At 45.3% G+C, this 24,720-nt stretch overlaps 1 protein-coding gene across 1 annotated transcript in view; it reads right to left on the reverse strand.

Annotated features, from left to right (window-relative positions):
- SOCS5 (suppressor of cytokine signaling 5) overlaps nucleotides 1-24,720 on the reverse strand; it is a 243,245-nt gene that overhangs the window by 142,760 nt on the left and 75,765 nt on the right. The gene's annotated exons all lie outside the window — the stretch shown is intronic.

Below are 24,720 nucleotides of genomic sequence, written 5' to 3' on the forward strand. Positions count from 1 at the left end.
ACAATCATCGTAGATACAGTGGCCTTCCAGAAAAACTCAATCTGAGGGCCAAAATAGCCATGAATTCATTCACACAATGAGCAACTGGGTATTGATTTCAAAGGTTTTTATATATTGCTTTATCACAAAGCAGTTTACGTGACATTTTTAAAGTAATGAAATCAATAAAATTGTGCAATCAAAAACAAAACAAAACTCTTTGTCTTGGAGAAGCTGATTCTATTTCTTCTCCTCTCAGGGCAAGATGGGAATCTGCATGCCAGTGGTGTCGCCCACCACTGGATCTTGGATACTGCTGCAGATCTACCGTGCCCATAAGGTGCCTCATCAGGACACCATCCCTGTGGCTCATTGAGCCTGCAATGGGTCAGAGAGAGGTCTTAACCCCACACAAGTCCATGGCACAACATGCACCAGAGGAGTGAAAAAGGCTACGTCGCATCAAACTGGAAGCCCTGCGCCTCATTTTAATGGGAGAGGTGGTTAACTCCGCCCCTGCTGGAAGTCTGATCCCATCCCTGGAAGTCCCACTTCCAGAGCCCAGCCCCGGAAGGAGGGATCGCTGGATGGAGGTCATATGACTCCTAGATGAAATCATTATACCTCCATGGGCCAACAGGATGGGGGTGGAGACCCCTGTTGTACATGTGGTTATGGTCAACTGGTTTGGGCTGTAGCAGGGTTGCATAGACCAGGGGTGGACTGACTTCAAGTGTGTGAGATCTACTTTGTTTTCAAAAGAACCCTGAGACCCATCAAGAAACACACGCTTCGGATTAAAGAATTCTGAGCCTGGGGATTTGTTTTCAGTACCAGAACTGAACGAAGCTCATAGTCCTTCCACACCAGAATCCATACCTGGTTACCCCAAGCTTATTTAATTACAGTAGTATCATTTCGGGCAGGAGAGAGAGAGATTTTGCTGCTATTGCTAAACCACTGGGAGCCAGAGATCTTTGCTGATCTACTGCAGAGATCTGCCAATACATCCAGATCTACTTTCTGCCCACCCCTGGGTGTACATCATCACATGCATTTTGCTTCATGTTACACTGATCGAGTAAGGGACATCTATGCATAGAAACAGTTCCTGCTCACAGATTCTTTTTTGTTGTTGTTGTTGTTGGAGCAGAAATTATGCACATAGACTGGATCTGGGTGTGCATTCAGCTGCAAGCAGGCTTGTGACAGGTCTCCCATTTGCATTAAGAGGTCTCGACGTGCATTTCTTCTCTGCATTGCAATGGGGAATGGGAATGTGCATTCCCAAACTGCTGTCCTGTGCACTGGTTGTGAGCGTGCGCTGAGGCCATGCAGGGAAGACATGGCAAATTGTGCACACAAGTGAGATGATTTTGTGCCTTTAACCACTAGATGGCGATGGAGATCACATTTGCTACATTGGGCTTGGTGAATTGGAACGATTGACTCAAGAGAACAAAACAGTTTTTAAATGAAACTCTAAGAAGGTCCCAGTTCCATCACCTATTAGTTAGGGTGACCATGTGGAAATGAGGACAGGGCTCTTATATCCAACAGTTGTATTGAAAAGCGAATTTCAGTGGGTGTCATTTGTTTGCATGCAGCACCTGGTGAAATTCCCTCTTCATCACAACATTTAAAGCTGCAGGAGCACTGCTCTCTTTTGTATCTGGTTACACTAGGCAGGGCTCCTGCAGCTTTAACTGTTGTGACGAAGAGGGAATTTCACCATGCATACAAATGACACCTCCTGAAATTCTATGCAACGGTTAAAAATACAGGAGCCCTGTCCGCCTCTCCCTATGGTCACCCTACTGTTAGTAGTATAAAAAGGCAAGCTTATTTTAAGCATATCTAAGCTAGGTTTCCCCAGCCTGGTGCTCTCCAGATGTCTGGGACTACAACTCCCATAATTCCCAAACAGCATAGCGGGCACCAGGCCTATGCGGCAGGGTCTTGCTATTTACTGTTTTACTCTGTACAGCACCATGTACATTGATGGTGCTATATAAATAAATAAATAATAATAATAATATTCTAAGCACTCACAGCCTTTCTCTGTTTATTATGGACATGCACTCCCACCAGCAAAAGGGCATTCAGATCTCCACAGACAAATCTGCACTACACTCACGCCCCTCTTTCATTAACTTAATAATTCTGTCATTAAACAGGCCAAAAACTCTTCAAAATCACCTTTTCTTGCCAAGACCAATAGATGAAGCCAAACGTTTTGTCTCAAGTCCAAGACACTGGAATGATGACAAGCCAATGAAAGAAAAGGGGGGGGGGAAGTGCACAAGATGACCTCATTTTTCCCCTTTCCCTTGACTCTCTTAAACACCTTGTCCAACTTTCTGCACCGCTTATTCCTCACCCCACCCCAATTACCTGGAATATGATCCCATTTCTGACATTTCCAAGCTGCACTGGTGACATTTTGCAAAGTTATGAATGAGGCTTGCTTTAAATGAAACCTCACAAGTGCGAGAGTGAAGAAAACGACTATTTCTCCATATAATACTCAGCGTGAATATCGCCCTTTAGAAGGTCCCGTACACATCACATACATTATCTCGGTCATCATTCCAAATGCCCTGTATAAAGGAAGTATTATCCAGTGGCAGCACCATGAAAAAATACAGGGGCTGGGGGAGACAGAAGGGGCAAAAATAAATATGGGGAACAGCTAATACCAAACCATCTTTACAATGAAGTCTTATATAAATTCTCTGACAGATACACAGAGCCCAAATCCCCATCTCATAGCACATACCCTGAGAATTTGAAAAGGGCCTTTTAACCACAGGGATCCACTATTGGAAGGGGACACACACACAGGAAGGTGAGTTACCTAGGCTGACCATATGGAAGGGAGGTCAGGGCTCCAGTATCTAACAGTTGTGTAGAAAACGGGATTTCAGCAGGTGTCATTTGTATGCATACAGCACCTGGTGGAATTCCCTCTTCATCACAACAGTTAAAGCTGCAGGAGCCCTGCAATCTTTTGTATCAGGTCAAGAGGGCAGTGCTCATGCAGCTCTAACAGTTGTGATGAAGAGGGAATTCCACCAGGTGCTGCATGCATACAAAGGACACCTGCTGCAATTCCCTTTCCTACACAACTGTTCAAGATGCAGAAGCCCTGTTCACCTTTTCATATGGTCAGCCTAGAGTTACCTGTTTGGGGGATGCTTGTCACACACATGCTTATAACCATAGGACTGGTGGGGATTGCAATGGCACTGGCAATGAAGTTAAGGCTGCAATGCCATACACATTTACTTGAGGATAAGTTCATGAACTATGGTGATCATATGGAAAGGAGGACAGGGCTCCTGTAGCTTTAACAATTGTGTTGAAAAGGGGATTTCAGCAGGTGTCATTTGTATGCATTCAGCACCTGGTGAAATTCCCTCTTCATCATAACAATTCAGGCTGCAGGAGCTCTGCCCTCTTTTGTATCTGGTCACGCTAGCTATACTAGTGTCTCCGAAGTGTGTGTCCTTTGCTTTGGATCTGCGCCTAAGTCTAATTCAGTTTTAATATTTGTAGACAATGAAATGTAATTCTGGTATTGTTACTCAATATATATCAGTAAGATCTGAGCAGCATTACACCAAATGGCCTCGTGGGAGACTGTTGGGACTGTCAACAACTAAAACTCAAGACGTTCAGCCAATGGTTCAGTTGGCCCAGCTTCCTTGTTGCCCATCGTGCCAAAGGCAAAGTCCATAGTCACCGGGCCAGGGCTGATGCAACTGCATGTTCTGGCCGGGAGAACATGTCAAGTCTTTCTCCTTGACATTCTACGACCACAGGCATTTTCTGCAGGAATCCTAGGCAGCCTCTCACCCCAAGGCTGAGAAATCCATTCCATTCCACAACAGTTGGCCTTTGCAAATGCTTTGTCCGAGTCCTTCCTCTGTGGCCATAGAAGGTGCTGGGTTGTAGTGGCGCAAGCAATGGTACGGTAGGAAAGGGAGAACTCTCCCACCCCCTAAGAAACTGGGGCAAATGTGCTTGTTTTCCTGCTGCAAAGGGTGTGGAACCTTTTTCTTGACCAGATACAAAAGAGGGCAGCTTTCACTGTGGTGATGAAGAGGGAATTTCACCAGGTGTTGCCTGCATACAAGTGACACCTGCTGAAATTCCCTATTCTATACGACTGTTAAAGATACAGGAGCCATGTCCTCCTTTCCATATGGTCACCCTACCAAGTGTGTCCGTAGCCCGAAAAGGTTGCCTATCCCAGATATCTGCTAATTCATGTAGGCCTCCAATTAACAGGTGGAAATAAGCAGAAGGTCTCCAGATCCTGCACCTGGGTCCTTAGTGGACCAACATATTCATTGTAAGTCTTCAAGGGTTGGCCAGGAAGTATTTCAGTAGGAACCCTGCCTAGCGTGACCAAATACAAAAGAGGATAGGGCTTCTGCAGCTTTAACTGTTGTAATGAAGAAGGAATTTCACCAGGCGCTGCATGCATACAAGTGACACCTGCTGAAATTCCCTTTTCTATACAACTGTTAAAGGTACATTAGCCATGTCCTCTTTTCCATACGGTCACCCTATCTAACAGGAAGTAAAGTGCACTCAAGCCCTATTGAAATCAATGGTCCTAAGGCTGCAGTCTTGTATTTCCTTACCAGAGGAATGCGACATCAGATCATTTCTGGGGAGACCTGTCCAGTTTGCCCTGGGGCCTGTCTACACACAGTCAGGGCTCCCCGAAACTCCTAGTGTAGACACCTGTTCAGAAGAGACGGAGGAAGAGGCGGCGGCGGCGAAAAGTTCCCAGGGCTCGGCGGCTTCGCTGGTGAGTCCTTGCCGCCGAGCCCAACTCCCCGCCGGCCTCCTGCTGCCGGCGAAAGCCACCCAGGTTGGAGAGCTCGGCGGAAGCAGAAGCCGGGCTCTCAGACCCGGGTCGCTCTTACCCCGGCAGCAGGAGGCCAGCAAGGACGCGGCCGGTTCCCCAGCTGCCGCCTCCTCCGTCTCTTCAGCTGCCGTCTACACCATCGTTTTGGGGTCGTACTCGGGGTGCATGCATGCGCCTTCAGTACGGCGTGTGGAAGGGGCCCTGGAAGCCTGCTGAGCACTGCATTGGATCATGGCCCAGGACTTTCTTCTGTATTCCGTATGACGTGATTGTGTCTACACGTGTTTTTAAATCTCCTGATTAGCCTGAGCTCTTTTCCATGCTGCTGTTAGGGCCAAACGTAAGGCCAATCTTTTGCTGGAAGATGCTCAGCCATCTTTGGACAAAGGCCAGGCAGAGGAAGGCCATGTGGGTTGACACCTGGCTGATCGTATTTATTAGCTTGGCTGCTTTCACCTACTGGAAGCCAGTGGCAGTGGAGAACTGAAGCCAGGTCGGGTTGTTGGGTTTTTTTTTTACTGCCATTAATAAAAATGATATTGCCCAGACATGCAAGTCAAATACCCTGGCTAGATGACTGTACATCTCTCAAGGTTAGCTGTTGCCAGCAATAAAGCAGCCAAAATTTCCATTGGGGGAAGTAAAAAAAGAAAAAGAAAAAAGAAGAGTTCAGTTTCAGAGTCTTTCTTATAGGATTCATGCTCTATCTTGGACCATATTAAAGGGCTCCCACGTGCTTTTTATATATCTACCGTGGTTTCTCTTCTGCCAAAGCAGAGCAAGAGACATGGAGATGCAGCCATATTCATGCCTCCTGTCTGTCTCGGGCTATTCTTTCTCTAAAAGTCTTTGTCACTGTAGAATTATTGTTTTTCCCCCTGCTCTTCATTTTGGCAGGACGACCAACCAGCCGTTGTGCTAAATTGCTCTACATCTGGAAACTTGGGCGCAGCTACTCTTCTCTTTGTCTTGTAATGAGAGGAAAGACATGGTGTTCTCAGAGGCAGGAATGTTTTAAAAAAGCAAAAGCCCTGTGCAAGGGACAAGACCAGTATTCATCCCCCCGCCCCACTCCGACTATGAAGCCACATTGGAGACAAGTGGTGGAGTAGTGGAGCAGGAGCAAACAGGAACACAGCACTGGTACTTTTATATTAGCAGGATGCTGAGATCAACTGCCACCTCCCTCAGAATCCCCTCTTCCCTCTGAGGTGAGCTACAATCCTCACAAGCAGCTGGGAGGGAATGAATTTTCCAAGCAACAGTGGGCATGTCTACACCTACAGGTGTAGAGGGCCGGAGAGGGGGCAATCTTGGACTTGCCTACTTCCAGGATCATCGCCCTGTGTCTACACGTGGCACGTGACGTCCCAGGAGGAAGAGGACATTGTGTCCGCCATTTTTAATCAAAACGAGCGCACGAGCACTCAAACAGAAAAGGTAAGGCTTTTTTTAAAAAAATAAACGCTTCTGCTCCCCCTACCCCACCTCCAATGGTTTGTCCCATTTGCTCCCAATGGTTTGTCCCGGTTGTCCCATTTACTTGTGAGGAGCCGGGACAAACCGGGACGGCAGTCCACATCCCCGCGGTCTCGTGATCATCCCGAGACTGCGGGAAAAACCAGGATTAAAGTCTAGGGCCATATCCCAGGGAAAGGGAGGGATCATCCCTCCCTGCTCCTAGGATCCCCTGTTCGTCATGTGGATGCACAGGGACAATCCCAGGACAATCCCCAGGATATCGCCCAGTCTAGACATGCCCAGTATATAGTTGCTTGGAAAATTCTACTCTCATGCTAGTCTGGGAATGCTGGGAGTTTTAGGACTTTTCTCCTATCTAAACATACATAGGATTGCACCCTAAAAGCTAAAGACACCCCGCCCCAAAGAAGGGAGAGCAATGGTCTAAACGATTAAGCTGACAAATCTGGTCAAAGTTAGAGAGGTAGACAGCAGGAGAATAAGTTTATAGAAAAACGGTGCTTGTTCATATCTTAGGACATAATAAAATTCAAGATAGTATAGAAACATACATATTGCTTGCTTAGAGCAATATTTGTAAGTGTATGCGTGGAAGGGTAATGAGAAATATTTTTGTCAATAGGTATAACTATTAAATAAATAATATTTTTTAAAAAGTAAGGAGGAGGAAGTGCTAAGCCGTGACGTTGCCCATCAACAGCACCTGGACAGCAGACTGAGCAGCCACCCAGGTCACCATGATATTTCTATTTAAATTATAGTCACATCTAAATTTGCACCCTACTGGTCTGTGATCATATTGGCTGCATTCAGACAACACGATAGTCAATGCTGGGGTAATAATAAACTCGACAGTTGTTTTCTAGGGGCTCTCCCCACACAACTTGATAATAATCAACCATGTTGTGGATTATCATCATCATCATCATTTATATACCGCCCCATAGCCGAAGTTCTCTGGGCAGTTTACAAAGATTAAAAACACTGAACATTTAAAAACCAGTATACAAAATTTAAAACCATAAAAAGCATAAAAACAGACTACAGATCAACTATCCAGGGGTCAGTTAAAAACAAACAAAAACAAACTCAACATATGCTGTTAAATGCCTGGGAGAAGAGAAAAGTATTGACCTGGCACCGAAAAGATAACAATGTTGGCACCAGGCGAGCCTTGTTGGGGAGATTGTTCCACAGTTGGGGGGCCACCACTGAAAAGGCCCTCTCCCTTGTTGCCGTCCTCTGAGCTTCCCTCGGAGTAGGGACCCGGAGGAGGACCTGAGATGTTGAGCGCAGTGTATGGGCAGGTTCATGTCAGGAGAGGCGTTCCGTCAGGTATTGTGGTCCCAAGCTGTGTAAGGCTTTATAGGTTTAAACCAGCATCTTGAATCAGGCTCGGAAACATACAGGCAGCCAATGCAAGCAAGCCAGAGTCAGTCTTATATGCTCGAACCTTCTGGTTCGTCATATCAATCTGGCCATGGAATTTTGCACAAGCTGCAGCTGCCAAACAATCTTCAAAGGCAGCCCCACGTAGAGCGCATTGCAGTAATCTAACTTGGAGGTTACTAGGGCATAGTCAACTGAAGCCAGGTTATCTGAGTTATTATTATTATTATTACTGTATTTCTTCAATTCTAAGATGCCATCAATTGTAAGACGCACACTAATTTCAGTACCACCAACAGAAAAAAAGCTTTGATTCTACGAAATAATAAACGCACCCACGATTCTAAGATGCACCCCATTTTTAGAGATGTTTATATGGGGGGGGAAGTGCATCTTAGAATCGAAGAAATACGGTATTATTAATATTTATTTATATAGCGCCATCAATTTTCATGGTGCTGTACAAAACAAAATACAAAACACCCTGCCATATGGCTTACATTCTAAAATATGTTGGCACCATGCGACTCATTTATCCCCTGCCCTCTCTCCCCCCTCAGTCCTCCCACTAGTATCCCATCAGCCATTGCTGCCGAAAATCTATCCTGCCAGCTGGACTATAGCAGCATCAGCCGCTTTGACCACTCTTGCCTTGCGACTCTGTGGTTGACAAAATAACCAATGGTGGCCAAGGAAATAACCAACAGTGCCTTCCACACAACAGGATAACCAATGGTGGTTCAAACAGCCAACTCTGCACAGCATTGGTTATTTTGGCTAAATAACCAACGGTTGATTAAAAAACTCCCTCCACACAACACGATAACCCATGGTAGATTAAATAACCAACTGTTGAGTATTTAAATCACCGTTGGTTATCGTGTTTGCTTGTCTGATATCATTTCATGCTATCAGACAAGCAAAGAATATAACGGGTGTAGGCACGCTTCCCTTTTAAATGGCATTATCTTGAGATGTGTTTGAAGGCTGCCCACAGTCCCATGCTCTGGCTGAGACTCTAGAACAAGGACGGGCAAATCAGAATAAATAAAAAGAGGGTGAGCCCTAAAGCAGTAGGACTGATTTCCAACGCAGTGCAAAGTGGCAAACACTCACACGTTTCAAGCATCGTTTCTCACTCTGTCAATCATAACTCTCTGGAAGAACTTGCCTGTTTGCAAAGTTTCCACCTCGGGCTTTGTAGCTGTACGCTAACATAGCCCAAAGCTATCACTGACCTGGTATCCGGGATGCTTTTTTGATCATCCAGGTGCAACGAGGAAGGGCAGGCTTTCTTCCTTCTCCCACCTTTCCTTTTGTGATTTCATGCATACGGAACACACCGTTCCTGAACTTTTGTCCAGTCAACATTTGGCACATCCTGATGCACATAATGATGCTGGCACAAACATGTCTCCCTCCCATCATTCATGTCAAAGGCCTGCCTGGAATAACTGTTCAATCCAACACATACATTACCATTGGGTCATAAAGCGTGGATTTTGGCATTGATGGGACCTACAGTGCCAACTGGATTGATTTAAGGTGCCATCCTATGCATGTTTAGACAGAAAAACTCCCAGCATTCCTCAACCAGCATGTGTATAATTGCACCTTTAGTGGCTCTCAGTTTTTTCTCTTTTTGGGTATTCATCTCTTTTTACTGAATTAATGGGAATGAAAAATATTTGGCCTTCTTCTCAACTTGAGACCACCATGGTTAGGAACTAGAAACAGCCTGGAACTACCTGGGTGCTATTTATAAAACTTGAACTAAATCTGACCTGTCAGTCTCTCAGACGCATTTGGATAAAAACCATGAAATCTAATTTTTTGACATTTACCATCTGTCGTAAAAAGAGTCACTCACGGCATCCGATCGAATGGTATAATCTGGAGATTTCCTATGTTTATTTAAAATAAAGATTGCGTAGCACTTTATAGCCTAATAAAAGTCATGTTTGTTTCCTTTATCCAATAAGGCCTTCCCAAAAGAGAACGGCCATGGGGGGGGGGGGGGGAGGAGAGAAATGTCAGATGAAGTTCTTCTAATTGTGCAGAAATGAACAGAGCATTGAGAATAGTTTCATTCAGAGACACAATTCAGGGGAAAGATAGATGGGGCAGTATATTTTAGAGTGGTTACCGTAGCTTCTTCACCCACATGACTTGACTAAGGGCCAAGCTAGAGGGTGGCCATGTGTCCTACTTTATAGAGGACTGTCTTCCTCCATAAAGAGGACAGCCCAGTTAGCACCTGGATAGAAAACTGAGTAGGCACATTTAGGTATCCTTCCCCACTACGGTGTCTGTTGAGAGGTGTTGAATTTCTATTTACATCATTGCAATGATTTCTCTCTCCGTGTGTGTATCTGTCTACCTGTATATCTATCTATAAAGCAGCATATGCCAATTTTATGCAAATCTGTGTCCCCTTTTGTCCTTTTTGGGCAATGCATAAATAGCCATCCTACCTATTACGTAGTTTGGCGTTGCATCTAGGGTTTTCTTTAACCAATAGCCGGCATAGGGGCGGCAGGGTGGATCAGGACCATGGCATGATGGAGGGGAGCTTTAACCCTGTGCCCCTGTTGTGGTCCGGATCAGCAGGAGGAACCCCACGTACACACAACTGATGTTTGGAGTGGGAGGAAAGCTGCTATTGGCACTCCTGATGGGCACTTTCTTCCCATATAAATGCCAAAATAGATAAATTGTGCATAGTGGGGGAAGGAAGGTGAACAAGCAATGCTGATTGGGACCTGTTACAGAGGGGTTCAGGCATGCTGCTTTTCTGTACACATGTAGTTGCACTACACACACAATTCTCTCTCTCTCTCTCTCTCTCTCTCTCTCTCTCACACACACACACACACACACACACACACACACACACAATTAAATATGGATCAAGACAGCTGCCTGCAGTTCAGGACTCTCCTTGAAGCCGTGGCTATGGGGACTATCATGATAAGTGCTTACGCTTCACAATTAACCACTATTCCACTGTAAAAGAGGATTATACAAACTCATCATAACAACAACAACAACTTATTTCTATACCACCGAATAGCTGGAGTTCTCTGGGAGGTTCGCAGCAATTCACAGGAAAATAAAATACGGCATAAAATTTCAATGTACCAAATTTAAAACAAGTTAAACAGCTAAAACAATTATAATAAAACACTAGACCTGTTAAAGCAGTTGACATATAAATTCCCCATCACATGCCATTCAATACCTGGGAGTAGAGGACAGTCTTAACCTAGTACTGAAAAGATGACAGTGTTGGCAACAGGTGGGCCTCAACGGGGAGATCATTTCATAATCGGGGGGCAACCACTGAAAAGACCTTCCAAGCCTCCCTTGGAGGTGGCATTCGGAGGAAGGCTTCAGATAAGGCTATCAGTGGCTACTAGTCATGATGGCTCCTATATACTACTTGCAGTGTCACAAGCATCATGCCCCTGAATACCAGTTGTGGGGGAACAACAGTGGGAGAGAGCTATTGCTGGCCAGTCCTGCTGGTGCGCTTCCCATTAGGACATTTGGTTGGCAACTATGGGAAGTAGGATGGTGGACTATGTAACAACATGGAAGAGCTGCTGGATTCAGTCTGAATAGGTTGCGCTTCCTCGAAGGAACCAGGAGGTAGTTAAGGGCAAGACCCAGTGCTTCTGGCCTGAGGAGAGAGTGGCCACTGCCTGAGGGAGCCTTTGTTTAAATACAGCTCTTAATTTTCCTTTGGAAGCAAAGTCTGTTTGAATCTGCAGGGTGGAATCCACCAGCCTTGAAACAGATTAGTTAGGTCAAGCTGATAGGGTGACCATATGGGAAGGAGGACAGAGCTCCTGTATCTTTAACAGTTGCATAGAAAAGTGGAATTTCAGCAGGTGTCATTGGTACGCATGCAGCGCCTGGTGAAATTCCCTCTTCATCACCACAGTTCAAGCTGCAGGAGCCCTGCTAGACTGACCAGATACAAAAGAGGGCAGGGCTCCTGCAGCTTGAACTGTGGTGATGAAGAGGGAATTTCACCAGGCGCTGCATGCGTACCAATGACACCTGCTGAAATTCCCTTTTCTATGCAACTGTTAAAGATACAGGAGCTCGGTCCTCCTTTTTATATGGCCACCTTAGGTCAGGGCTGGCTCTAGGGTTGGGGGGTTGGTAAAGTGTCATTTGGTGGGCTCCCTCATTACCTGTTAGTAGTGGCAGGTGGCTAGAAAGCTCCTATATTTAATTTCCCACGATGTGCTGGACCACCCAATGTGGTATCACTTCAGAGCATTGTGGGAAGTTTAAAATGGTACCTTCATGGACCTAGCCACTTGGGGCAGGAGTTTGGGCAGGGGAGGGCAGGCATCAGTGCCAGGGTGGCTGTCTCCTGGGCCCCATCAACTGCCGAAGGACACTGGGCGCTAATGCAGAGCGTGAGGTAAGTTTTCGGCCCAATCCAGCACAGATTTCCTTATGTTCTTATATTTACGTTCTTAGATCCTTGTAGTCTGCGCTGCTGCAACTAGGACATGTAGTACACGCAGTTAGTTCTAGTGTTCTTCAAAATCCAAACCCAGGGCGTTGAAAGCAAATCAAACTCGTCCTGCAAATGGTACAACTTGTGGAATGGCGGCCGGCCAGACCGCAATCATCACCGCTTTAGCCAAACAATGTCGGATACTTGGAACCAAAAATCCAATGAGCTGTCGCACCCACATCCCTTCGGGCTTTGTCTGAGGAGAATTAAAAGTCTCTATGACACAGAGAGGAAATATTTTCTTGGTGGATATATCCTCCTGCTCCTCTGGTTTTGATTTGCTTCGAACTCTTTTCAGCACTAGTGAAACGGATTGCGCTACAGAAAGTGACACGATTGATTGTGCAAGCCAATTGTATTAAAAAAAAACAGCCAACAACATAAAGAATCCTTGTTAAGAATTAAAAATACATGAAAAAATAGGGAAGGGAGGGCAGATAGTTCCTTCTCTAAAGCATCCAACAGTATAACTAGGCCTGACGAATATGAGAAAATCTAATGGAAGATAGCCCTGGATTTCTTAATTCGCTTCCAAACATTATCCTTCGCAAATTTTAGTCCTGGCTATTACCACTTTAAAAGTGGTTCTTTTTCATACAGGGATTTCCAGAAGATACCGCAGGAGACGTCCTGGTCATTCACAACGTTATGTCATGGACCCAAAACCTTCTCTGAGTGGCCAATTATAAGCGTGCAATAAATCGCCTTAGCATTAGCTTTCAGACAACCTTATTCCACACAAATCCCACCATGGGGCAAATCCTACCTTGGGGCAGAATGCATTGGCTACCGTCCAAAGTAAATTAGTTGTGGGACAAGTTATTTATGATGAACTCAAGCTTGTTCAGGCTCATCTACACCAAGCAGGATATTCCACTATTAAAACAGTATGAAAGTGGTATATAAAAGGCACGAGCCACACTACTGCTTTGTACCGGTATTGAAGTGCACTGACAACTGTTGGGGCCCATTGACACATACCATATACCACTTTCATACCACTTTCATAGTATTATATCCTGCTTGGTGTAGATGTGTCATGGGCCCCAACAGTTGTCAGTGCACTTCAGTTCCGCTATAAATCAGTAGTGTACATCTTGCAGTGCACTTCAATACCACTATAAAGCAGTAGTGTGGCACCTGCCTTTTATATACCACTTTCACAGTGGGATATTCTGCTTGGTGTATATGAGCCCTTCATTTCAGTTAAGTTTGCCAACTGACCTGAAAAAAATGGACATGGCCTGCTGTGGTGTCTTTAACAGCTGCTTGATCTGCAAAAATCCAAGTAGAGCTTCTCATAGCATAGAGATCATTTGCCAAGATCTGTATATCAAGCTGCTGCAAAAGGCACAGCTATCAAGTCCAATTGAAGAGCTGGCAACGCTTAAGCTGCAGTGGTGCTTGTGCGGTGTGGCTAAACTGGTATCGATTGGCATCCCTGTGTTCTAGGCAGGTGAGGGATCATCTGTCTGAATCCATGCTCAGTTTGGAATTATTCAAAAAGAAGACTTAGCTGGGACAATCTAAATATAGGTCAGTGTGAAACCCATATGTCCAAAGCACTGGAGTAAAATACAGTCATCTCCTTTGCAATTGATGGCTATCTCTGCTATATATTTCTTTCTAATCTTCTTGGCAGCAATGGCAAAGAGAGCTATACGCCAGGTCACATATTTGCCCATGTCTACTAGGAGACAGAAAAACATATCCAAAGCCCTCTGGCTAGAGAAGTTTGCAATTAAGGGTACCACAAACCGTTCCCTTGGCTCATTGCATGAGGGACAGCACAAAATATAATGAACAAGTTCCTCTGGCCTGGGACACCATCCATCAATACAGATATTCTCATTTACTGGGACACCCCTGTGCCTCCCATCTCTATAAGCAGTATCCATCACATTTAATCGTAACTCTGTGAAAGCTTTCCCGAGTTGTACAAAGGTCAAGTCATTGCATATTTAAAAAAACACCTTTCTTTTCATCCTGCATGGTCTCAGCCAATCTTTTAGAAAAATAAAACATAAGTTAAGAAAACGGATCTTGCATCAAAGACACAGTTTTAGAAGGGGGCGTCTGCACAGCACCGCTTTGGCCCTGCTCTGATGCTAAACCCCACGGTTTCGCTGTTGCAGGTGGGGGCATGTAATGCAGATTGCTGGAGAGAGAAAGAGTTTTTTTCCAGCAGTCATCCGGGTACCAGAGCCCTCCCTCCCACCGTCTTCGGCTTCTGTCGACCAATTAGCTGTCACCATCCACCTCAATCCGCCCTTCGGCTCCACACTGGAGCGAGGTCACATGGCAGAAGGGCCATGGTGACCTTGCCCTGAAGAAAACAAGTCAGGGTAAGTCCCCAACTTATTAACTACATATTTTTGTATATTTGCCCCACGGTGGCTGCAAATCAGCGGCTGCATCATACAACGGATGCAGCGCCAATTTGCAGCCACCATGGGGCAAAGACAATGTTTAGACAGCTCCAAGGGAGGAAGGGAGGGAGGGAAGGAAGGAGGAAATGAAACCAGACATCGCAGATTCAGAGGTGTGCCTGGAAATATAGTTTATTATGAACTGCTCTGCAAGGGAATATGCTGTGCGGTTGCGCGGCTGCTTCTTACCCTAATCCTGTTAACAATTAACAGGATTTGTGGGCAGGGCGCCAATGCCCGGGGGTCCTGTATGAACGCTCCCAAATTCCACAGAATTGCTCAGAGACAGGACTGCAGCTCAATGGCGGCCTACAGAGAAGCGAAGCTCAAGGAGATGATGCCAAGCAGGCATCTCTATACCCAGCGTGTGCATGAAGCAACGTGCCAATACTCAACCTTAAACCATTCCCTCTCAACAACCCTACAGCAGAGATCAATGTGATTATGTAAGTGGAACATGCAACTAAGTGTTCCAGTGCATCTTCACCTCCTGGTCAGGATTTCTGCCATCCAGCCACGGCTTCCTCCTCCCAGGGCAGTACGTCCCATTCCCAGCCCTCTCAGTATTCCATTTTTCCTTTCCAACTGACACTCAACGTTCCGTGGCTAATAAACATGCATAATAATAATAATAATAATAATAATAATAATAATAATAATATATTTCTTACCGCCCCTCCACTTGGATCGAGGCGGGGAACAACAGTGAATATAAAACACATTAAAAACGGATTAAAAACATAGCATACATGATTAAAACATCCTAAAAACATCCTAAAATTTCACTGGAAATCTTCATTTGAGTGGTCGATGCCCCCTTTAATTCTTAAATGAACCTAAGAGCCGTGCTAAATCAAGCCAAGGGTCCATCTAGTCCGGCACTCAGTTCCCACAGTGGCCAACCAGCTGCCCAAAGGAAACACATAAACAGGACATGAGTACAACAGCACCCTCCCACCCATGATCCCCAGCAACTGGTGCACATAAGCATACTGCCTCTGATACTGGAGGCAGCACAGAGCCCTCAGGACTACTAGCCATGGATAGCCTTCTCCTCCATGAATTTGTCCCACCCCCTTTGAAAGCCATCCAAATTCGGTCGCGAATTCCATAGTTTAACTCTGCACTGTGTGAAGAAGTATTTCCTTTATTCTATGTATGGTCATCACCATAGATTTGCATAAGGGCAGTATGATATTGGCAGTGTTATTCTCAGTTCCTTCCCTAATTATACCTAACATGGCGTTTAACTTTTTTTTTTACAGCAGTCGCACATTGGGTCGACATTTTCTGTTTTGGAGTATTTTTTTTTAGTACATTCTTGATTTTTGTACTTCTACACACCTCAAGAGTGCCCTTGACTTGACTGATACTTCCATTTGAGTTCTCAGTGGCCCCGATGAACCACTTTGCTACTAGAGAGTGCGCTAGCTCGCTTTAAGTCACAATCTGGTCAGCATGATGCCAGCTGAAGACTAACAGAAATGAATGGATTTTCTGTCGGAACGGTGGATTGTACTTCCACAGTCCAATTCTACGCATCTTTGTGGGAAGGACCACTTCCCTCCCTCCCTGGCCACTAAAATTTGAAGAGGGCCCTGCTCCATGCTCCACCAACACTGACAGAAGCGCAGTTGGTGGGGATGCTCTTGGGGACAGGACCTTCTCTGCCGTGGCACCCAAACTCTTGAATACCGTACCATGAGAGGACACTTTGGCCCCTACTTTCATGGCGTTTCAGTCCAACATCACAACAGCCTTATTCTGCATGGATTTCAACCTGTAGGCCAAAATCACAAATGTTTCGCCAGGTTTCCCCCCCCCCCCCCCCCCAGTAATCTTTTTAGTGAACTAAGATTGTTTTAACTTCACGTTGTTAAGCCACCTTGAGGGTTCTTTGGAGTGGAAAGTAAGTGTAGCGTATAAATATTTTAATACGCAAAATAAATCCCACTGAGTCCAATGGGATTGACTCCCAGGTAAGCGTGCCTAGGATTGCAGCCTTTCGGTGCTATTCTTGTTCTCCCAAGCTGTTCTTCTCCTCGGCTCAGCTGGTGGATATAAATACTTCATGCAAGTGGCTGGGTTTGGTTTTACAACTGAGTCGAATAAATGAAGACAATCTACACTCACAGGGTCTTGCCATGAAGTCAGCAGCGGCTGCCGACAAACCTATGCTGCTGTACTGTGGAACTTGACGTGCAGCACTGCGGTGGCCAAAACAGAATGAAAATCAGGCTGAATCAGAGCAGCTTTCTCCAACCCGATGTCTTCCAGATCTGTTGACAGGAGTGTCATGTTAAATTTTGAAGTGCAGGTGCTCCTCATGAGAGTCCCCATAGCCACACTTCCAACACGGGTCTCAAAATGCAGGAAGCGGTGTTGATCCGTATCAAAAACCAATTGTAGAAGTTGGGCTCATCTACACCAAGCAGGATATTCCACTATGAAAGTGGTATGAAAGCAGTATATAAAAGGCAGGAGCCACACGCCTGCTTTATAGAGGTATTGAGGTGCACTGACAACTGTTGGGGCCCCATGGACACATACCATATACCGCTTTCATACCACTTTCATAGTGTTATATCCTGCTTGGTGTAGCTGTGTCAATGGGCTCCAACAGTTGTCAGTATACTTTAGTACCACTATAAAGTAGTAGTGTAGATCCTGCAGTGCACTTCAATACCGCTAGAAAGCAGTAGTGTGGCTCCTCCCTTTTATACACTGTGTTCATACCGCTTTCATAGTGGAATATCCTGCTTGGTGTAGATGAGCCTGTTCTCATCTCCACCAGGAGCAGGGCTTTTGTAAAATGAATGGGCCTGAATTGCCCGTTCAAGACCCTGGGGCTGTCTGCATGTGGCCAAAGCCCCACGGTGCCAGCGAATCTGTGCTGCATCAGTTATACGACTCAGCCGCAGATTCGCAGCCACCGTGGGGCTTTTCCGCAAAGCTGCACAGAAAAATGTCAGGGACTTACCCCGACTTTTTCTGTGGAAGCGAGGTCAATACGGCTCTTCCGCTATCTAACCTCGCTCCATGGCTGATCTGGGGGGTGGTCCTGGTGACCAATTGACCAACAATTGGTGATCAGAAACCAAGAAGAGGGCGGGGGGGGGCGGCTCTGGTATCCGGATGACTGCTGGAAACCCCACACTCTCTCCTTGGTGTCAGGATTACCCAATGCCACCCCCAGGTAAGAAAAACCGTGGGGTTTGGGAGAAGGCAGCCCCCAGGCAATCCCCCAAATATTTTGCATAATAACAATGAGAATTTGCAACAACATTTCCATTGCTGGGAAAACCCATCCACTCCCTACCTTGGCAGCTACTTTGAGAATTGCAGCTAAGCTCAGAGGTAACACAGAAGCTGCATATATATTTTTTTTACATGAGGTCGTTAACTACTGTATTGACTTTTGGTTTCATCGGATTTAGATCCGAGCTTTACACAAAGAGCTTTACCTTTCATGCTTTTCCACTACATAATCTCTAGGTGGCGCTCTGCTATAGCAGAATACTGCAAATACGTAAGTACAAACAGTGCTTTCAGAAACAATACTCCATTTTCCCTGTTCTTAAAAAAAAATACACCCAAAAACCCCCCAGGGAAGTGATCAGTAAAAACAGGAGCGAAACTAGAGGATCACAGCCTTGTCTAAAGAACCTGTAAATAGCCATAAGTAAGGAATCACGGATGCACCATAAATACTTTTAGTAGAAAATGTCGGAGTAAGGTGGGAGATGACGTTAGCATCCCTGCTCAACAAAAAGTCCCATCACTTCAACCTTACAGCCCCTGGCTCCACTAAAACACTGTATGTTGGCTACAGCTCCCATCATCCACAACCAAGTTGAAACAAGGGTGGTGGAGATTTCTGGAGCAGCTGGAAAGGTTTTCTAAGGTCAGGTCCCCTCCTCCAAGGACGGACTTCTCTTCGTCTGCCCTCAGCGAGGGAGAGCCAAACATCCCAGGATCCTGGCGACATCCTCCCAGAGGTTCTAGAACTGCAGCTGTAATTTCTCAAGTCTCTCTGGAGGACATTGCTCTAAGACAGGAACTCATTCCAGCAATCAATCTTATTTGCAGCCAACAGACCATTATTATAGCATGTAATACACACACACGTTAATAAAAATACGTGATGGTAAAAAGAAATGATACAAAACCTGTAAAAATGTTAATCAGTAGATCTGGTAGCAGTGAGTGAAATACAATCTTTACATACTTCTTTTCTTTTTAATAAAAGAACATTTGTTTTCAGAATTTGAAAACAACAACAACACCCTACAATTAATTTGAAATTACAAACGAATACTAAACAACTCTAATAAAAACATTTGAAAATCTCTGGCGGGGAAAAAAGAATTGCAAAGTTTCTGGGCAATGAGCCCAGAAAGCAAACCGCTTTACAGTCCTACTGATTTCAATTGGAAGGATATAAGCACATACTTAAGTCTTCCTATTGAAATCAATGGGACTGAATGTTAACCTTCAGCATCGTTCAGGATGTGGTACTAGTGAGTAGTTTTATGCCATAAGGCCCCTTCCACAAAATCGTTTTTGTTTTTTAATCGTGTCCACATGGAATGGGAAAGTCACCTTGGGGTGATTCTACTAGCTCAAAAAAACCACCCACCCAACTATGTAAATTGATTCAGTGTCAGCAAAGCAGTTCAGAGAGATTGGGCTGTTAATCATCAACTTCTCTTCAGTGACTCCCGTTAAGATGAGAAGCACATTGCAGGCTTAACCATAATTTTAAATGAATTATGAACTCTGGAAGACAGTTTCTTGACATTAAAAAAAAAAAAAGATAAAATGCTAGAATCCAGCTATGCAGCACCCCTTGAATTTTGCTTTTATGAATATAAACAATGCGCCCGTGATTAATATACTGCCGCACGTGCCTGTTCATTAAAGGCAAATTGTATTTCTCTCTCAGAATATTTCTCTCTCCTTCCCGCAATATCCTTTAAAAAAGTATATGATGATGATGATGACTTCCCTCATTAGGGAAAAATAGTTGCCAAGCATGGTAGAGGCCCTGGAGCAGGACAACACTGTACAAGGACCCCATGAGAAATCACGAGCGCACAATAAAAGCCCCATGTAAAAAGGCTCTTGGACTGCAACTTGCAGCATTCCCAGTAAATAGCCATGCCTGCTGTGGATGCTGGGAGTTGCAGTCCAAGACGTTTGGAGGGCTCCAGGTTGGGGAAGGCTGCCTTAGGCCCTGTTATCATCTGAGGTGGAACTTCTGCTGTTGATGGCACCGCTTGCAGCTATAGACCGATTCGTGCTTTCCCGACGATTACAGCTACCTCGATTCCTTTTTCCAAGGGCTGCAGGGAAGCTGAGGCACTGAGGTTGGGGCAACAAACCTTGTGCTTTGTGCATCTCATTCAAGGTCAGCAGAGAAGCAAAGGTGGAGGATCTCATTCTTTGATTGGGTAACCTCCCTTGTGGACTGTGGGAATGCTGTGGACATAATATATCTTGACTTCAGCAAAGCTTTTGACAAAGTACCACATGACATTCTGATTAGCAAACTAGCTAAAAGTGGGCTAGATGGAACAACTATTAGGTGGATCCACAGTTGGCTACAGAATCAGACTCAAAGAGTGCCTTCTCAAACTTCGTGGAGGTAATGAGTGGGGTACCACAGGGCTCAGTCCTGGGCCACTGCTTTTCAACATCGTTATTATTTGGCACTGGTTAGGCCTCATCTTGAGTACTGTACTCAGTTCTGGGCTCCACACTTGAAGAAGGATGCAGACAAGCTGGAGGGGGTTCAGAGGAGGGCAATGAGGATGATCAGGGGTCTGGAAACAAAGCCCTATGAGGAAAGGCTGAAAGAACTGGGCTTGTTCAGCTTTGAGAAGAGAAGACTGAGAGGAGACATGATAGCACTCTTCAAATACTTGTAAGGTTGTCACAAAGAGGAGGGCCAGGATCTCTTCTCGATCATCCCAGAGTGCAGGACACGGAATAACGGGCTCAAGTTTCAGGAAGCCAGATTCCAGCTGGACATCAGGAAAAACTTCCTGACTGTAAGAGCAGAACGACAATGGTACCAATGACCTAGGGAGGTTGTGGGCTCTCCCACACTAGAGGCCTTCAAGAAGCAGTTGGACAGCCATCTCTCAAGGATGTTTTAAGGTGGATTCCTGCATTGAACAGGGGGTTGGACTCGATGACCTTATAGGCCCCTTCCAACTTTACTAGTCAATGATCAATGATTCTATGATTCCTGCTAAGAAATGGGGACTGATAAAAAGGCATCCTTTCCTCCACCCCAAGGGTCATCCCTGTGGTCAGGAAGCAGCAGGCTTTCCCAAAGTGTTAGGGTTGACTCATAGCATGACAGCATTGGTGACTGTAGTTTAGTATTTGGGGAATTGGACTGCAGGAAGCCTGCAAAATGTGGTCTGCCTCACCCTCGCCGCCTCCGGGGTTCTCTAGAAGCCAGCCAGGATGTTTGAACTGTCAACCTCTCAGCATCATCCCGTCGCTTTCCAAGTAGTGCAGGATGTTCTTATTAGTGTGCAATCCCCTAAGTGTACTTTTCAGAACTCATGACGCTGTGGTTTAAGCTATCAAGCAAAGCATTGTTTCCCCGACTCTTTTCTTCCCTTGCTAAAGAACCAGTTGTGTAACTTTTTCCCCCTTGCTTGCTGCTTGCACAATGAATGAACGGTGATTTAAAAATAAAGAGGCATCCTTTTCTCTTGTCATGGCTCCAGAAAAGCTCCTAAAAAGATGCCACACATGCCCTGAAATGTCAGATGGGAAGGGTGGATGTAAATGTCCATTTTATAACTTGGTCGGACAATGCAGACAACCAGGGCCAGCACTGCCATAGATGCAGCTCAGGCGGTGGCCTAGAGCGCCAAGGTAAGGGGGGCGACAAACGGTGCGCCCAGAAACCGCTCTCCCACAGCAGCTCTGAGAGGGCAGCTTCCGGGTGCGCCGTTTTGAAGCCTCCTGCCTGCCCCACCACCCCAGTGTCCTGGCTTCAAAGCCAGGAGCGGCTTCCGGCCGGGTGCTGACTTCGAAGCCAGGACGCTGGGGTGGGGGAGTGGGCGGGTGGCTTCGGAACAGCGCGCCCAGCATCCGCTCTGGGAGAACGGCTTCCGGACGCGCCTTTTTGAAGCCAGCCAGCTGGACGGCCCCCACCCCACCCCAGCGTCCTGGCTTCACTTCAGCTGGGCGGGCGAGATGGCACCCCGCGCCCAGGTATGAGGGGGTGGGGGTGGGGTGAGGACGCTGGGTGTGGGTGGGTGAAAGCAGCTCACCTGCCTAGGGCACCGGCCCTGCGGACAACTAAACTTACCAAGCAAGCGATATGTTCGCTGGGACGCTTTGCATGTCACGATAAGCCACTGTGGGGTTCATTAACCCATGGGGTTTCGAGATACGCGCCCGCTGCCATTCTGAATATGCAAGCTGGGGGGGGGGCACACCATTATTATTATTATTATTATTATTATTATTATTATTATTATTATTTATATAGCACCATCAATGTACATGGTGCTGTACAGAGTAAAACAGTAAATAGCAAGACCCTGCCGCATAGGCTTACAATCTAATAAAATCATAGTAAAACAATAAGGAGGGGAAGAGAATGCAAACAGGTACAGGGTAGGGTAAGCAGGCACAGGATAGGGAAAAACTAACAGTAGAAAGTAACAGTAGAACCATGTTGTCGTGTTGTACAAACCTGGTTGTCATGGATTATTTGAGGGTCAAACAACCCTCAGAGAACCCTCCAACAACAATCCATATGAACCAAGTCACTGTATTAAGTTACCTCTTGGCAAAGAGCTGTTGAAGACCTGAGTGCTGCTTGATAGATAACATTTCTAATAATTGCTCATTTGACTTCAGTGCATCCATTACATTTCATTCCATGACCCTGAGAGAGATTTATGAATATCTGAAGCTCGGTGGTCCCCCCTAGCACTGTGCTGTCTGTTGTGATTATGGATGAGCAAGTACACAAGACAAGGCCTTTTCCACAGCGGCCCCAGACCTGTCAAATAGGTTGCCATCGGGTGTCGGTCGGGCCCTATCTTTGCAGGCTTTTAGGAAGGCCATACAAACTTCCTTGCATTTTCTGGCCTTTCTGTTTAGCTAGACTGTTCTGGTTTGTAGCTGCAGTTGTGTTGTAGGTTTTTAGCACTGTCTATTGAGATGTTTTTTATTGTTGCTGTTTGTTGTTTTCATGACATTTTTGCTGTTTTATCACTGTATCCTATTGTATTGATGTAAGCTGTCTTGAGAGGGCTCCTGCTCTGAAAGAAGGCCTAGAAATATTATAAATAAATAAATAAGGGTGCAATCCTACACATGTTTAGACCAAAAAGAGTCCTACAATTCCCAGCATTCCCAGGCTGGGGAATGCTGGGAGTTGTAGGACTTTTCTTGCTGGCTAAACATACATAGGATTGGATCCTAAATCAGTAAATAAGTGGGTAGGACCGCTTTTCTTTCTCTTTCTCTCTCTCTTTCTGCCACCCCCTTTTAATTGATCCTGAATCTGTTTTTTTTTAGATTTGGGTGATTGTTCAAAGTTGTTTTTAGATATATGTTGTCTTTATGACTGTTGTATCTTTTTTATGGTTTTGTTTTGTTTTATTTATTTATTTATTGCATTTTTATACCGCCGCATAGCCAAAGCTCTCTGGGCGGTTTACAAAAAATAAATTTTGTGTATCGTTTTTAACGTTTTAATCTTTTGTAAAACCTCCCAGAAAGCTTTGGCTACGGGGCGGTATAGAAATGTAATAATCAGCAACAATCATCATCATCATTGTAATCTCCCCCTTTCACCCCTCCCTAGTGAGCTGAGATTCAGATCACTCTCACCAGAGGTCTAAACTGACTGCCAGCAGAGAACTTTTAAAATTAGGATGAGGGCCACAAGGACTGCCCATAGGTTACTCACCCCTGGCATTAGGTTTGGCTCAGAGTCCTCCTAGCTTAGGTGGCACTGATGGGGTCAGGGGTCAGGGCTGAGAAAGGAAGTTCTGCTCTCTTGCTCGCTGGCTCTGGGAAGTCATTTTCTGTGAGACTAAAAGCGGCCTTTGGGCCTGCTTTTTTGTTTGTTTCTTTCCCCAATGAATAATGTGTTAGAAAGTTCCAGAAGACTAATTGAAAGAACATTACTGACAATGTAGGCTTTCCATTTGCATTAGAATGATCTAAAGCAAAGGCAATTTCTGTCTCACACATGTGACAACACTTTCAAAATATGTGTGTTCTTGCATGTGTAAGGGTGCATTCTTTTGCAAGTGTGTGAGGGAGGAAGAGAATGATCATGTGCGGTTTATGATGCAGGCAGGACACTGGCTAATTTAAAGTCTGGCGATATGGATCCCAAACAAAAAATGATTCACCCCTTCTAGTTTAAAGTGGGTTTTTTTGGGGGGGGGGTGTTTTTAAGGAGTGTTTTTGGTTTTGGTTTGTTTTTGCAGAAAGAAATGCAAATTTAAAAAATGACAAACCTGAACATTGTATATTCCACCATTTCTAAAGAAATGGGGCAGTTTTTAGGCCGTGATTCTAACACAGAAGATTGTGGGAAATAAATCTGTGCTTCAGGACACAGGAAGTGGTGATGCAGCATTTCTTTCTTTTATTTCATTTTTAAAAGCTTTCCGTTCACTTAGCCTCTGTGCAGTTCCCACTGCAGGAGCCAAGATTTTTTTTGGAGGTTGGGGGAGAAATAAGTTTATCAGACAGAAAGAAAATGAAAACTATGCAACACATGTCCTCTCCAAGAGAAGGCAATATCTTCCTGTCAATCAATCCTAGGTTGGCACTTAAAAAAGAAGCCAGTCTTAGTCCCTTGTTCTTAACAGCAGCTGGACTCTAAGAAAAGGAGCAGTTGAAGTCCTCCTCTCCAACATTTTACCTTTATACTCTCTTGCTCATTTTCTGTCAGCCAGGCGCTTGTTAAAGGCAAAGAAGCAGGGCAACCCTATGCTACTTTAAGTATCACAACAATGCAATCC

This window comes from Elgaria multicarinata, chromosome 4, assembly GCF_023053635.1.
Source record: "Elgaria multicarinata webbii isolate HBS135686 ecotype San Diego chromosome 4, rElgMul1.1.pri, whole genome shotgun sequence".
Lineage (NCBI taxonomy): Eukaryota > Metazoa > Chordata > Lepidosauria > Squamata > Anguidae > Elgaria > Elgaria multicarinata.